Source organism: Strix uralensis, chromosome 1, assembly GCF_047716275.1.
Source record: "Strix uralensis isolate ZFMK-TIS-50842 chromosome 1, bStrUra1, whole genome shotgun sequence".
NCBI classification, from domain to species: domain Eukaryota; kingdom Metazoa; phylum Chordata; class Aves; order Strigiformes; family Strigidae; genus Strix; species Strix uralensis.
In genome coordinates this window covers 116,473,270-116,486,824 of record NC_133972.1, presented here as the reverse complement: position 1 = coordinate 116,486,824, position 13,555 = coordinate 116,473,270, and the positions used below count along the sequence as shown (strand labels likewise).

Sequence of the window (13,555 nt, the reverse complement as noted above, 5' to 3'; positions counted from 1 at the left end):
GACTTCTATAGAGGGTCTTAAGGCTTCAAAAATTGTAGGAATAACAGTGTTATTAGATAACCTGTAAGGAAGCAGAGGCATAAAAGCTGTCTCGCCCCAGGACACACTGCAGCTAGTTTTCAAATGTTGGGATTAGAACCAAGGTGTTTTTTTCTGTCTCCTCTTCTTCCTAGCTGTAAAAATATAGGTTTTTCTTCCCAAATTGCAATACTGAAATCCTTAAGTTAAATCTGAAGGAGTTCTTAAACTGCAGAGAAATTATTTCCTGAACAAATGACAGAGAAGTCCTGAGGAGTGCCAGGTTTTGCTTCCTCTTCCTCTTTTTTGTGGCACTGTCTCACTGGGTTTTGCAAGCCAAAGATGGTGAACTCTTCTAGAGGGTAAAGGTTGAAGCTTCTTGTGTATAATTGTGAGCGAGCTGACAGAGACACTCTGTCAAAGTGACAGTTATTGTGTATAAAAGATTAGTGATAGATGGGAAAGATTTTGTCACTGAGTCTTGCCCAAATAGTGAACATGTTCAATTGTGTGACCTTTTCTAGTTTAATTAGTGTAAATCTTAAAAGCACAGGGCATCATGATTACAGAAGACAAATGTTGTTCAACTGTATTAGAGAGCTTATCCCCTAAATTTGTATGAGGTCTGGTATTCACTGCTGGATTGCAAAAATGAAATTTGCTCTTAATGAAGGATCATCTTGAAAAATTGAGTTCACATGTAAGTTTCTAATGCCAGCGATACCTCTAGTATTTTGCTGCTACTAACTCAGCTAGTATTTTTTTGTATGAAAGACTTATAAGCATCAACACTTCCATTAATGTTTATAAAGAAAGCAACAATTTGAATATGTATGGTTGAAAAAACATTTCTTGCAGTTGGCCCAGCAAATTTCAGGCTCTCTTGAATATTTGGTGCTCAGAAAATACATATGAAAGCTGAATTACCGATTCGTATCCACACATTTCTGTTTGTTTTTCGGGAGGAGGAAAAGCAGCAGGGACAAAATACTGAAGAGTCATGAAGCTTAACTACCTCACTGTATGTTCATTTAGTAACTTCTGATAAAGTTTGTGTCCTTTTTTGTTCGGTCTCTGGAAATACAGTTTACTTGCTTATAAAGCAATGGCTATATAATAACTGCAGATAGGCTGTGATAGCTTGGGGTGTTCCTGTCCCCTCATCTCTATTCTTTATTGCAGGTGTGTGTTAGAGTACTGCAGCCAAATTTTCTCTCCTACATAATGAAAGTTTCTGTTTTCTTTCCAAAATTCTGGACATGATACCGTGATTTTTTTTTTTTTTTAAATAAGCATTTAAATACATATAAATTTACTGTTGCTATATCAATTGACATAACTTTGAGGTCAAACCTTAATATAAAAGCTTAAAAAAATGTAGATAAGCACAATTTCTATGTACATTATCCCTGTTTCTTAAATGTTGTCTTAATAGTTTATCACAATTATGAAGACTATCCTGATGGAAGAAGTTTTTAGGGTTTGATAACTGATTTAGAGTTATGTGCATGTATTTGTATGATGTTCATGGAATCAGAAGAAAAGGACTTGCAGGCTGCTTTAGAAGAAAGTATTGCTTTTTAATAATATTTTTGTATTTATTATGCAAATGACCTTGTATATACTTTTATTTTTCTTTCCTGCAGTATTAAGAAAATAGCATTTTTAGGTTGCATTTTAATTTAGTTGCACCATCACAAACCACTTACAAAAGGGTTAGCTGTGGGAATGTGTTTTGTAGGGGGTTTTTTATGGCTTGGCATTGTGTAGTTGAATAAATAATTTGCATTTGAAATGTGAAAAAGTCAGCACCACTTAGGCTCCTTCACTTTAGCAAGCTGGTCTAACTTTTTGTCTAAGCTAATTCAGAAGAACACGTGTTTACACACATGTGAGGAAATCCAGTATCTGAAACATGACAGCAAAAAAGATGTTTTTACATCAGTGGTTGGACATCTTTAACCTTGTTCCACAGTAGGTCAGCAGTTTGTAAAGCAGTGAGATTTTTGAGGTTTAGAAGGCAAATCTTACAAAGACTTCAAGTAAAAAAAAAAAAAGAGAGAGAGAGAAAGAAGAGGAAATCTTTCCTGTTTTCGTTTCATTTAGACCTTCTCCCATGGCTCTTCAACGATACAGTTGCTATAGGCACTAGACCTGTCCAGGGCCATCCATGTAACCTGAATGTTAGACATGATGGCATCTTCTCTAGGGATGCTAAGAGGTCTCCCAAATGCAGGTGGGTCCATGTATCAACATGACTAGATCCTTACTACCTACACACAAACAACAACTTTGTTGTGGCATTTGTGGTATTTTGACAGCATACATTTTTAATTATGGCAGATATATATTAGAGACAACCAGAACTTTCTGGTTTTCCCATACAACTTGGCACACAGATCAGGGAATTCTTGTTTTGAACTCCAGGCCAAACCAGAAATCCTGTAGCCATCAGCTATTTCTAGGTGTAGATCTGCACTTACTCTGCTATTTGTAATTTATTATTGTCTCATGAACTAGTTATTTCTTTTTCCTGTTTTAGGTTTTATCTCATTTGGTTAGGTGGCTTTGTCAAGACCTCATAAGGTTGATCTCCTTTCTAAGGAAAATTCACAAGACCTAGTATTCTGCTTGCCATTTTTTTTTTAAACACAGCTTGACTGACTACGGCTTAATGATAGAACAGTTTGCTTTGAAATGAGGTTTGGTTTAGAGCAGGAAGGATTGATGTGGCCTTGTGAGGGAAAGGTGATTAAGGAGCAGGGAATATTTTTTCCTTCTTTGTTAGGAGACCTTATGCTTTCCTTATTTGTTCTTGGTTTTAGCTTTCTATTTTTGTCTTTATTACTGAAGATGTGTTTCACTTCCTAAGTTGGGCTTCAGAGGGCTGTTTTTGTGTTACATTTGGTTCAGTGCATATTCATTAGGATTCTTTATTATTTGGAAGAAATTGTAGTTTTGCAGAACTGTAAAAAGCCATTTGAATTTTTTCTGAACTTGGAAGTTTTAATGATTAACAACTGTTTTAATTTTGGGCAACTCGTCAGTTGAAAGCATTCATATGAACAATGTGTATGTTCCGTAGCTTATATGTCTTGATGTGTGGATCATGTTGTCCTCACTAACAAAGAGTTCACTTCATTGGGGTAGGAAATATTGACAATCATGTCAATTACCACAAAAATGCCAAGAGTTTTCATTGGAAGGGCCACAAAACCTTGTGCTTCAAGGCTTAACAAATGTCTAAGACACAAATCAGTGAAGTGGGGAATGTTTTTATACATGTGCACACTGATGGGTCTTAATTTGTTCCTGGAGCATCCAGTTACGGCTGTTGTCTAAAGTTATTTGATAAGGTAAACCATAGTGTCTAGTATAGCAGGATGTAAAGAATCCCAGAGGATTGAATATGGCAGTTGCTGTGTTTTTATGATAATATTACCCTTTGCTCCCTTGTTTATCACCTATGAAATTGATTACATTTTCAATGATATTAAATTATTATTGCAGGCTTAGACTCTAGATGCAAATTAAACATTTGATTAACTCTTCATTGATTTCATGTGATGTACGAATTTCAGTCAAAGTATATGAAAGTAATATTTAAAAATGCCATTTTAGTAATGTAGCAGTGACTACTTGGGATATTTTGCTGCTATTCTGGTTATTGAAGAAGCATGGTTTTCATCCCTTGGTGTGCAATAAACCTTCTGAGATGCATTCTGCTTGGAGAGCATTATATCTTAAATAAGGAATAACTGTGAAACTGTAATTAAATACAAATTGCAGTGCTAGAGCACACTCAACGAATTACCATTTGATAGAGCTTTCATGGTTCTGAGGAGGCTCTTTTAGATGTAGGTAGGTAAAGTTGGATGTTCTTGCTTTAATTCTACACTGTTACAAAAACTTACTCTGTTGCCAGCTTTCTAGGTGTTATCTGTGCTTTTGACTTGTTTACTTTCCCAAACAATTTCTCTCTTTTTATTTTTTTTCTTAACCCAAAACTCAGAGAAGCACTCACCCATGTGTTTTACTGTTTTCTTAAATCAAGCCTTGGTCATCAGGGCATGACTCTTGTTTTATTAAACTGTAACTGCTGGGAAGTTCTTAGGGGCTCGCTGAGCTCGCATGCACTGGTGAAGTGTTCCAGGTTATAACAGCAGCCTTTGCCATGCACTGACAGTGTTTTACATTAACAGTATTTATAAAAAAGTGACACTGAGGAATAACCTTGGAAGATGAAGAGTTTGTGTTTTAGCATGAGGTATTTGTTCTGAAATAGCTAATTATAATGTTGAGGATGAAATTAAAGAGTGAGATATACACAGAAAATACAGAATATTTCTTTTAAAAAAAGAATTTTTACATAATTTTTTAGTTTAGTTTCATTTAAGCTTTCAGTTGCTGACTTTCAAGCAGTCTGCTTTCTTAAACTAAAATAAGCACATATAGTGCAAAATGAACTTCAAATTTCAAAGTGCTAACGAAGAAGAATTTTGAATAATCAGGCCTGTGACGGTACATTAATATTTTATATTGAACTATTTACTAATTACAAAAGAGATTTTTCTTTTTCTCTTTCTTTTGAAAAATTAAAATATTTGTATGAGCTATGATAGACTGCTGCCAAAGTTCTCATCCTCTGAAAAATTCTAGTAAAATGAGATTAATGTGGCTGGGATTTTTTAGGGGGCTTGTAGCTGTTTGGGAGTAGTGTCACCAAAGGAGATTGGTGGGTGGTGGGGCAGCTTTCGTACGTGCAGAAGCTTGTTTCTAGTTGTCCTTCTTCATTTCCACCCTCATGACTGAATATAAAATGCTAGGTTTGGATTTCATTTTAATACAGCTGAAGTCAATCAGAAGGTCCGAAGTTTGTATCTGTTGGAATTCTCTGGAAAAATGATGCATCTTTCAAAGCTCTTTTTTCTAAAATACTACGCTAATTTAAAGAATTCATGTCAAACTTGTAGATCAAAGACAGACTGTATAGAAGCACATTGCTATATTACTACACACTGGGGGAAATATATCACAAGGAATTTATATTTAAAAGGAAATTCTAATAAAAAGGGATTTATAGATCTGATGATCTTGGTTGGCAGGCAGTGAGAATTGCTTGTCTCCTGCCTGAATTTAAGTGCATTAAATAGCTGAAATACTAATTAGGTAAATAGACTGGGTGATCAGAATTTTTTCATTTCAAACTTTGAATATTCTGCTTTCTCTTTTACTATGTTGTGCCCTGGGTTTATCCTTCTAGTGATGAAAAAGTATTCCAGAATGGATAGTAGAACTATAGGGTTGACAGCATATCTTGCAGTATTGCCTAACAAAAGTTTTATTTTATTATTTATCATTACCATTCAGATGGTGCTGAGTATATGTGTGTTTTCTTTCATTATTCCTTGATTGTTTTTCTCTGGTGTTCTTCAGTGCATTACTAGAATGTCTTGTTTTAATATATTATAAATATTCTCATTAATGCATCCTGTTACAGTTAGAAGACTCCAGGCCAAGATGTATTTTTAGTTAATGTATTTTAGTTACAAATATTTGTACCTATTTTTCCTGTTGATATCTGTAGCTACCTGACATGGCATATGATGTTTTTCAGCTTTTTCCTATTTCAGTGACTACAAGACACTAGTAGTTTTGTGCTTGCAGCCATTCAAGCTATGAACTTTTTTGAGAGCAATTACTCTAAATCCGCTTCAAACGAGGACAAAGTTGCTCGCAGCTTTGTCCAATTCTGTATGCAGGATTTCTCTTAAAGTCCTACTGGACTTAGAAAAGGATGAACTGGATGATGGCGTATGTTTGATCTTTCTTTTTTCACTTTAGTTACTAAGTGGTTTAGGTTTTTTTCCCAGCATTTTCCCAAAATGTTTCCAATTCTGTTTTCCTGTGAAGTTGGTGATGTCCTGTTCTTAGTATCTATCTGTCTTTAGCTCTAACTTGAGCTGGTGGATGAATAACTGCTGACCTGTGAACACTGCAGACACAGCTTTGAGAAAATACCATTAATTTTTACAATGCAGTCTCTTTCCTTTGATAAAATCATGATGAATGTCATTGGGTATATATTAAGAGGTATATTATTTGATTAGTCTTTTTCTTGTTTTTTTTTTTTCCCTTGAGGAAAGAGCCTGGAAAGTAGAATAGTTGTAGGGAGGAAACACAGTACAATTACAAATATTCACTGTTTTCCTTAGACTGTGTAAGTTTGTCGTATATATATGGAGCTTGAAGCTTATCAGGTGAAAACCTCCTGCTCAAATATGGACCGGAATTTGACTTTGTTATATTCAAACCTGGAAAAAATGGTGTACCTTCCACTGAAGTGCCTGCTTATAGTGCGAGATAACCTTAATTTAGTACTTCTTTGGCTAGTGAGCTTTCTGTAGGCAAAATGACTGCGATGTTAGCAGTAGAAGAGAATGCATGTTGAAGAACTGAAGAAAAAAGCTAATAATTTCCTGTGCCTGACCTCACAAAGAAACCTCTTCCTTCCCCCAAGCCAACCATGATAAAATACCATAAATTTTCTCCACATGTTCTAGCTGTGCTCAAGCAGACGCTATGAAAGATTTGAAGCTGTAACAAGATACCTTTCGTCCTGAAGAGCAGGACTGAATTTCACCTTGTTCTTTTCTGAATGTTTGCTTTTGGCTAGACATTTGAGTTGTATTTGTTTTATTTTTTTTTCCACAGGATATCTGCTAGTGAAGGGTAAAGTTGTTGGATGTACATTTCAGCATTTAATTTTTTGGCTCAATGACCCATAGCTCCTTTTGTTGATGTTTTGGGGAGCAAATAGATCAGTGTTAGTGACATGTCTTATATATGAGATAAGCTTCTTTATCACTTAGTACTAAACCCTAAAGACAAAAATGCAGAATAGTAGAGAAGATGGAATATTAACTTGCAATATTTATTTTGAAATTGACGTATGCAGGTTAAAGTTTGTTTCTGTAGGTAATATTAGCCAAAATTTTACAATGTAAACATTATTCTTTATGACTGCAGAATCGAATAAAATGTATCATACTATGATATGATGATAGAAATGCCTTTTAAGAAAAGTTGGGTTTTATAATAGGAGGTTTTGTTATAAAAATGTTAAACTAAATAGCTGAATTCTTAGTGTGAGTTCTTTATGAAGTGTTGTTACATTTGGGATGTGGTCAGTTCAGTCTGATTGCCTCTGTCTGTAAGGTGAAATTCTTCTGGCTTGCTTAGCATGTGCTATTTAATCAAACACCTCTTGGGTTCCTACTAACACATATCCTTGACAAAGTCACATCCAGATCTGGAAGAGCAGGTCTCAGAATTGTAATTGCCAAACCAATTTTCTTAGCCTACTTCTTGAAAGGTAAAGAATCCCTCTTGTGTTTCCTTTCTAAAGCAGTGAGCTATGTTGTGTCTTACAGCTGACAAAAATGTGCCAAACTGATCTTTCCTCAGGAGTGCCTTCAGTGTGTTTCAGCAACTGGTGAAGCCAGTTAGACATTTGCAAAAGTGCTCAGGAACAAGGGTTTGAGGGTGGCTTGTAGCCCAAATTTCTGCTCGTTTGCTATGTTGAATAAGACAGGAAAGAGAAAAATAGTTTTTCATTACTAAAACTGAAGCAGCTTGAAATGTTTTTAATAGTAATGAGCTAGGTCTGTGTCTAGTTTTACACCACCCCAAGCTACTGTGCTACAGAATGGTTTGAGGTAACTGTAGATTGCTGTTGGCGATTTGAGCCTTCCTACCTTGTTGGCAAGATGACCTTGAAAGTGCCGTGGGGGAATCCCCTGCTCGGGTGACCAGAATTCAGTGACCACCAGAAACACTGAGTGCAAAACTGGTCAGAGATTAACGAGGAAAAATCTATTACAGACTGCTCTGCCATCTTTCTGTGTGACCTCAGATCAGTTCATTGGCTCTTTTGCTAGGTTGTGTCTGTGTCCGAAGGGTTATGTTACTCTTTGGACCAGATTCCCTCCCTTTGTGTGGGAGTCAGTGCCGACTGACTTCACCGGGGTTACTTTTGGTCAATACAGATGTAAGATGAGAAGCAGGGTTTCTGTTTACATTGTCAAATAAGTTTGATTTCTTTGTAAACTTCAGCTTTCAGCTTGTATGTAAAGACTGATACTTTCTTCAACGTTCAAGGAAAGAAGGAAAAAGTTATGATGTTGAACACTTCAGAATATAAGGCTATAGGCAGGTCAAAGACTGAAGTACTAATAGTTAAGCTGCTCTGGACATCAGTTTCTTCAGTATACAGTGCTAGGCTTTACATGCTGATGAATTCTGGATATGCAGAGGAGCTCCTGGATGTCAGTGAGAATGTCAGTAAAGTTGTTTCACACTTCAAGTCTGTCCTCCAAGGAAAGGCCATTGCAGTCCGCAGTGTTCCTCCTCTGGATATGCTAATGCACTGTGAAAGTGCACATCATGCCTGGATGGGCCCTGCTGATAAAATACTGCCTGGAGATCTCACAAAGTGCTAATGTCTCAAAGTGCCCACAAGCAGAGGGTGAATAATACTGCTTTCTAAAGGTCACGTCTGTTGAAGTTAGCTAGTGCGCCCTTCTCGTGTGGGGCTGGAGTCTACTCTGAAAAGTTCTGTTGTTCTCTAATCTCAAAATCCACAGTTTAATGGGTAAAATCAATAAGGTTGATAAAAGTGTCTTAATTTAGACACTGGGAAGGAAAAGCAAACATTGAAAGCCTTAAAGCCTTAAAACTGTCTGAGTTAGTATGACTGTCTGACTTCAAGTCTCACCTACTGCAGTATTCCCCCAAATCTGTTACTTGTTCTGGGAATTGCCTCATTTCCAATCTTCCTTTGTTTCTTTACCTTCCAATGAGAAAAATGCTTCCACTTCTTGGAACAATTGCTGGTAGTTACATATGACCATTTGCCAAGCGAAGTTAATAGTTATTCTTGCAAGTGGATGGGCATTTTTAAATAATTAAAAAATACAACTATAATCTTATATTTATTTTCCCCATCTTACATTTTTCAGTAATGTTCATCTCTCTCCTCCTGCTTAAAACCTTATGCCCTTTTTCCTCTTAGGCTTTTAATATTTAATGTCATTCATGAAATACGGTGATTGTAGTGTATATCATTTGGGTATGTAACATTGAATAATAAAATATGTGCAACTGAAGTATAATTTGAAGTAGATCACCTATCATTATGCTCTTGCAATTTTATTTAGGACCTGCTTAAAGACTTCTCATAAAACAAATATATGTAAAATTTACACGTGTTAATATAGCTAAAAAGAAAATCTTCAAATGACTTTTAGCAGTAACACAATACCTCATACTTTTCAACTGTATTTAGTGTCTTGCTGGACATTTGTATTCATAGATAACCTCTTTTCCTGGACTTACTTTTTTATATAGTAAATGTCTGTTGTGGACATGCAAATTGTTTTAATTCCAAACTTACATCTCTTGAGTTCTAGATGAGTTGGCTGTACATTTTTCTACTGTGAGGAAGAGACATTTCCTTTTTAGTGAGGAAAAGCTTTATCTCTTCACTACAGTTACGGGACTGCAGGCTGAAGCGAAGCTCTGCGAAGAGGAAATGCTCTTCCTCTTTTTGTTTCCTTTTTTGGTTCTTCCTGAAGAACTGTTCCTTGACCCCACTTGGTTAGTTTAGAAATTCTGGTTCACCAGAATGGTCTGTTCTCTAAATTTTTGCTTAAAAAGGAAAAGCATTTTGAGTCCGCTTTTATGAGTATATTTAAGTAACGTTCGTTCTTCTGTTCGACCAGTGTTTTCATTGCTAGACATTTAAAGGATAGGTGAGAGTTCATCTTTCAAGCGTGTTGTTCACCGTTTGTTTCTATGCACCGTGGTTGTTGCTTATTTAAGTTAGGAAAGCCATTGTCCAGGGTCACTGGGTGTCGTTTGGCTTTGTTTTTTCCATTCCTGCCATCTGTTGGAGACTGGGAGGTCGGATCGTTCCAAGTCTGGTATCTTTTTCTTGCCTGCTTCTCTTTGAGGCACCATTTGTAGTCACTGCTGCTGCTGCTTCACTGTTGAAAGTAAGTTTATTCTCAAATGCTCAACAAGAAGGTACCAGCTGATTTAGCTACCATGCAAACTGCAAGGCACCTACACGGTGGTCCTTCTTTGTATATGTAAATAAAGTGTAGGTATCTCCCTTCCTATCCTTACAGCATGGTTGTGTTAGATCAGTGCTATGCAAGGTCTTTCCTGTGGTATTTGTCTAGTTTTAGCTGCCAAATGCTGTTTCCGAGGCACTTGGGTGCTTGCTTAGTGCTTTGTGCTCTGTCTTTGAAGTCTCCTGTTGTCAGAAAATGCAGTGGAAGAGCAGCCAGCATCTCCAGTGCTCTTTTTCCCACTGCTCCAGACGCCTGTTCCCTGGCGTTCGCTGGGAACGGTGCTGGATGAGGGCTTGGGCCTCATCCAGCCTTGACTCTTCCGAAGGGTTGAGAGTCTGAAGGCAAGGGAAAGGCTTGATTTTTGTCAGCTTATTTGCATGTATAAGCATACAACTTAAAAATTAAATAGAACCAAACCCCATTCTTCTCCTAGGACTTGATATTGTAGTCCAGGTCTCATTGAGTGCACTGAAGCATAAAGATGGATGATTCACATTACCCATTGTTGCTTGGTACACCAGGAATGGTGTCTCACAGGTGACTATGTTTGCCCATAGCTATTAATCACCTCAAAATTTGGTAAACATGACATTTCAAAATGTTTACTAATTTAGAACAGCAGCAAAATAAAACCTGACGTTATAGTAAAAGTAGATTAAGTATCTTACTAGCAGGATCCAGTGTGTCAAGGTATAATAATTTTTATCTGAAATTCTTGTTAAATCCTGCATTGGAAAAGACAATAAACTTAACTAAGTGTCTGATGCCAGAAGAACTATGCCACTTATTTTCAATTGCTGGGATTTTTGAAGAATGCTGTCTAACAGGAGAATAAATTTGATTTAGGAAAAAAAACCTTACAGAAGTAGTACAGACTTGATAATGATCAGGACAAAGATGCTGATAAGGGCTCGAATTTACAGAACTAAATTGCAAACAAAATCTGAGGTGGTGTGGGTGTATATGTGGTAAAGTTATCATGATGGTTGTACACTTGACTAGCAAGATAGCACGTCCAAAAAAGAATATTTGGGTGTACTGAAAGTAGGACACTGCTGCCTAACGTAGGCCTTTTGGTCAGCTTAAATGTACTCCAGGAAAACTTTACTCTCACAGTAGTTGACTGATCCAAGTTCTTAATTATTTTCCCATATTATCAAGCTAAGCTATTTGATTCTTTACCTATATGTGGATTTTATTCCTTCATTTCAGCAGCTTCCTCTTTTCATTTCGGCGTTTTGGTAATTCAGCAAAGATTATGTGTACACCTGGTAAATTATCTTCCCTCTTCTCTAAGCATTATGATTGGGACCTATTAGGGAAATGCAGTATGTCTCTCTTTGCTTTTATTAAACAAAAGCCAACCTCAGTATTAACTCTTCCAGACGTTTTCCTCAGTTACCCACAGAAAACACCTTCAGTAATTTTTTTTCTAGTATTGAAGGCTGGGTACCTGGATCAGCAGGAGGTGAGAAAATAATGTTCTGTTTTATATTCAGGTTTATAGTCATGCACAAGTAACACATGAATGATTTTTTAATGAATGGGTAAGCAATTGCCAGTGTACAGTGTGCTGATACCTTGTTAATTATCAGTTGCACATCTTTTAAAGAAAACCTCATAATAATTGATAGCTACCTTTTTGTTTATAATCATTAATAGTATAAAATTAGTCTGCAGTGGGTATAGAAGGTGATAATCTATGTTAATCAATTATAAATGAAACCTTAATTTCAGTAAATCTGACAATGGTCACCAGAAATAATTTCTAAAAAAACCATCTTTTTGAGTAGTAAGTTTTTCCTAAATGTTACTATTGGGAATTGGCTGATGTTAAAGATATTCAGCATTTACCTTATCCTACTGGGATTTGCACTGCTTTTTTTTTATTTTTTTGTCTCTTGGCTAAAGGGTAAACTTCTCTGATAGGTTTTTGGGTGGAGAGGAAGGATGGGTTTAGGGTGGTGGTGAAAGGCAAAATAGGATTAAAACATAATTTTGAGGAAGTACTTTAAACTGAACATTATCTTGTCTCATACATTAAGCTGCTGCACCTGCTCTCCTCTGACTACCCTTCACCACTGAGCTCTGAGCTACCACTCCTGCCTAGAGGTTTAAATGTGTCCTGCCTATGGAAGGTTGTATTTGTCATGTCACAGGTTTTTTCCAGCTTCCTTGCTTTCTTAGGTGTGGGAAAAATTCTGTAATGTGTAGAAAGGAGCGGGTGATGGATTTATTAAGTCTCTAACTCATAAGTAGCAGGAGGAGTGTGATGATGCTGTGTAAGGCCATGAAGGAAATTTCTTGGGTTACGGAGGCACAGATTCTTTGAGTTGAATGGAATGTGAACCTCCGCAGAGAGCGCTAAGGTCTGGGTTTTTTTAATCAAAGAAAAAAAAATTATTTTTGCATTTGTGAAGGAGCTTATTAAGAGCAGAATGATTGCACTTGTATCTTACAGGCACTGCTGCTGTGGTGGCAGAACCTGCAATGAAAACAAGGCTCCTCTACTTTGATAATGGTTTGTACTTGACTGTGTAGCGATTAATGCTTTTATATGAGGAGCAGGATGGAAACTCCTGAAGGACCCAATGAAGATGTTTATTGCTGATCTAAAAATTAAAGAAAAGGAGACACTTTGAAAGAAAGTAAATGACTGTCATAGTTAGTCAGACCTTACATTGGCTGTTTTCCAGGTCTGATGTCATATAAGAAATTCAGTTTGAAAAGAAGTAAACTTGAAAGGAAACCTTAATATTTAGTCCACAATATAAACAAATGTCTCAATCTGTGTTCTTAGGAGCTTCCATCCTCTTTATCATGCATGAAATACTCCTCCGGTTTTCTTCGCCTCTTCCCTTGAGTGGTGTTTTTGGTGGGCACAACTCTGCAGAATGTCAAAGATGTAGCCAGCAAGAGTCAAAAGAAAAGTCATGCAGGGGTAACATGAAGAGCAGGAGAGTAGCAGAGCTTGGGGCCCAGCTTGTGCTTCTGGATTTTAGTGGGGTTTTTTTGACAGGTACAGTTCCCTTGTGTCTCCCACACAGTGCTTCCATACTTTCCCTTCCGTGCCTGTGATGGAGAAGTGAGTTGATGTGCATCTACCTACTGTTTCAAGATGCACCTTATGAGTAAGTAAGGGCAAGGAGAAGAATAGACCCCTTTTTGTCAACTTTTGATGCTGATTTGGTGCTGCTTGACTTGGGGATCGTAAGTGATTTAAAGATCTCTTTAATGATAATACACTAATATATTAAAAAGGAGTGTCCTCATATCTCCTTTGAATGGAAGGGTTGTTGTACTTGATTTGTTTGCTGTAGTTGTAAGCTCTCTGGGATAATGACCTTTCTTATGTGGTTTGTAAAGCACTGTGTTTACTGATGGTGTTCTGCAAATTGCTG

General features: G+C 36.8%; 1 protein-coding gene across 4 annotated transcripts in view; it reads left to right on the top strand.

Moving 5' to 3' along the window:
- The window catches only part of LDLRAD4 (low density lipoprotein receptor class A domain containing 4), a 294,721-nt gene that overhangs the window by 58,732 nt on the left and 222,434 nt on the right, over positions 1-13,555 (top strand). The window lies entirely within an intron of this gene.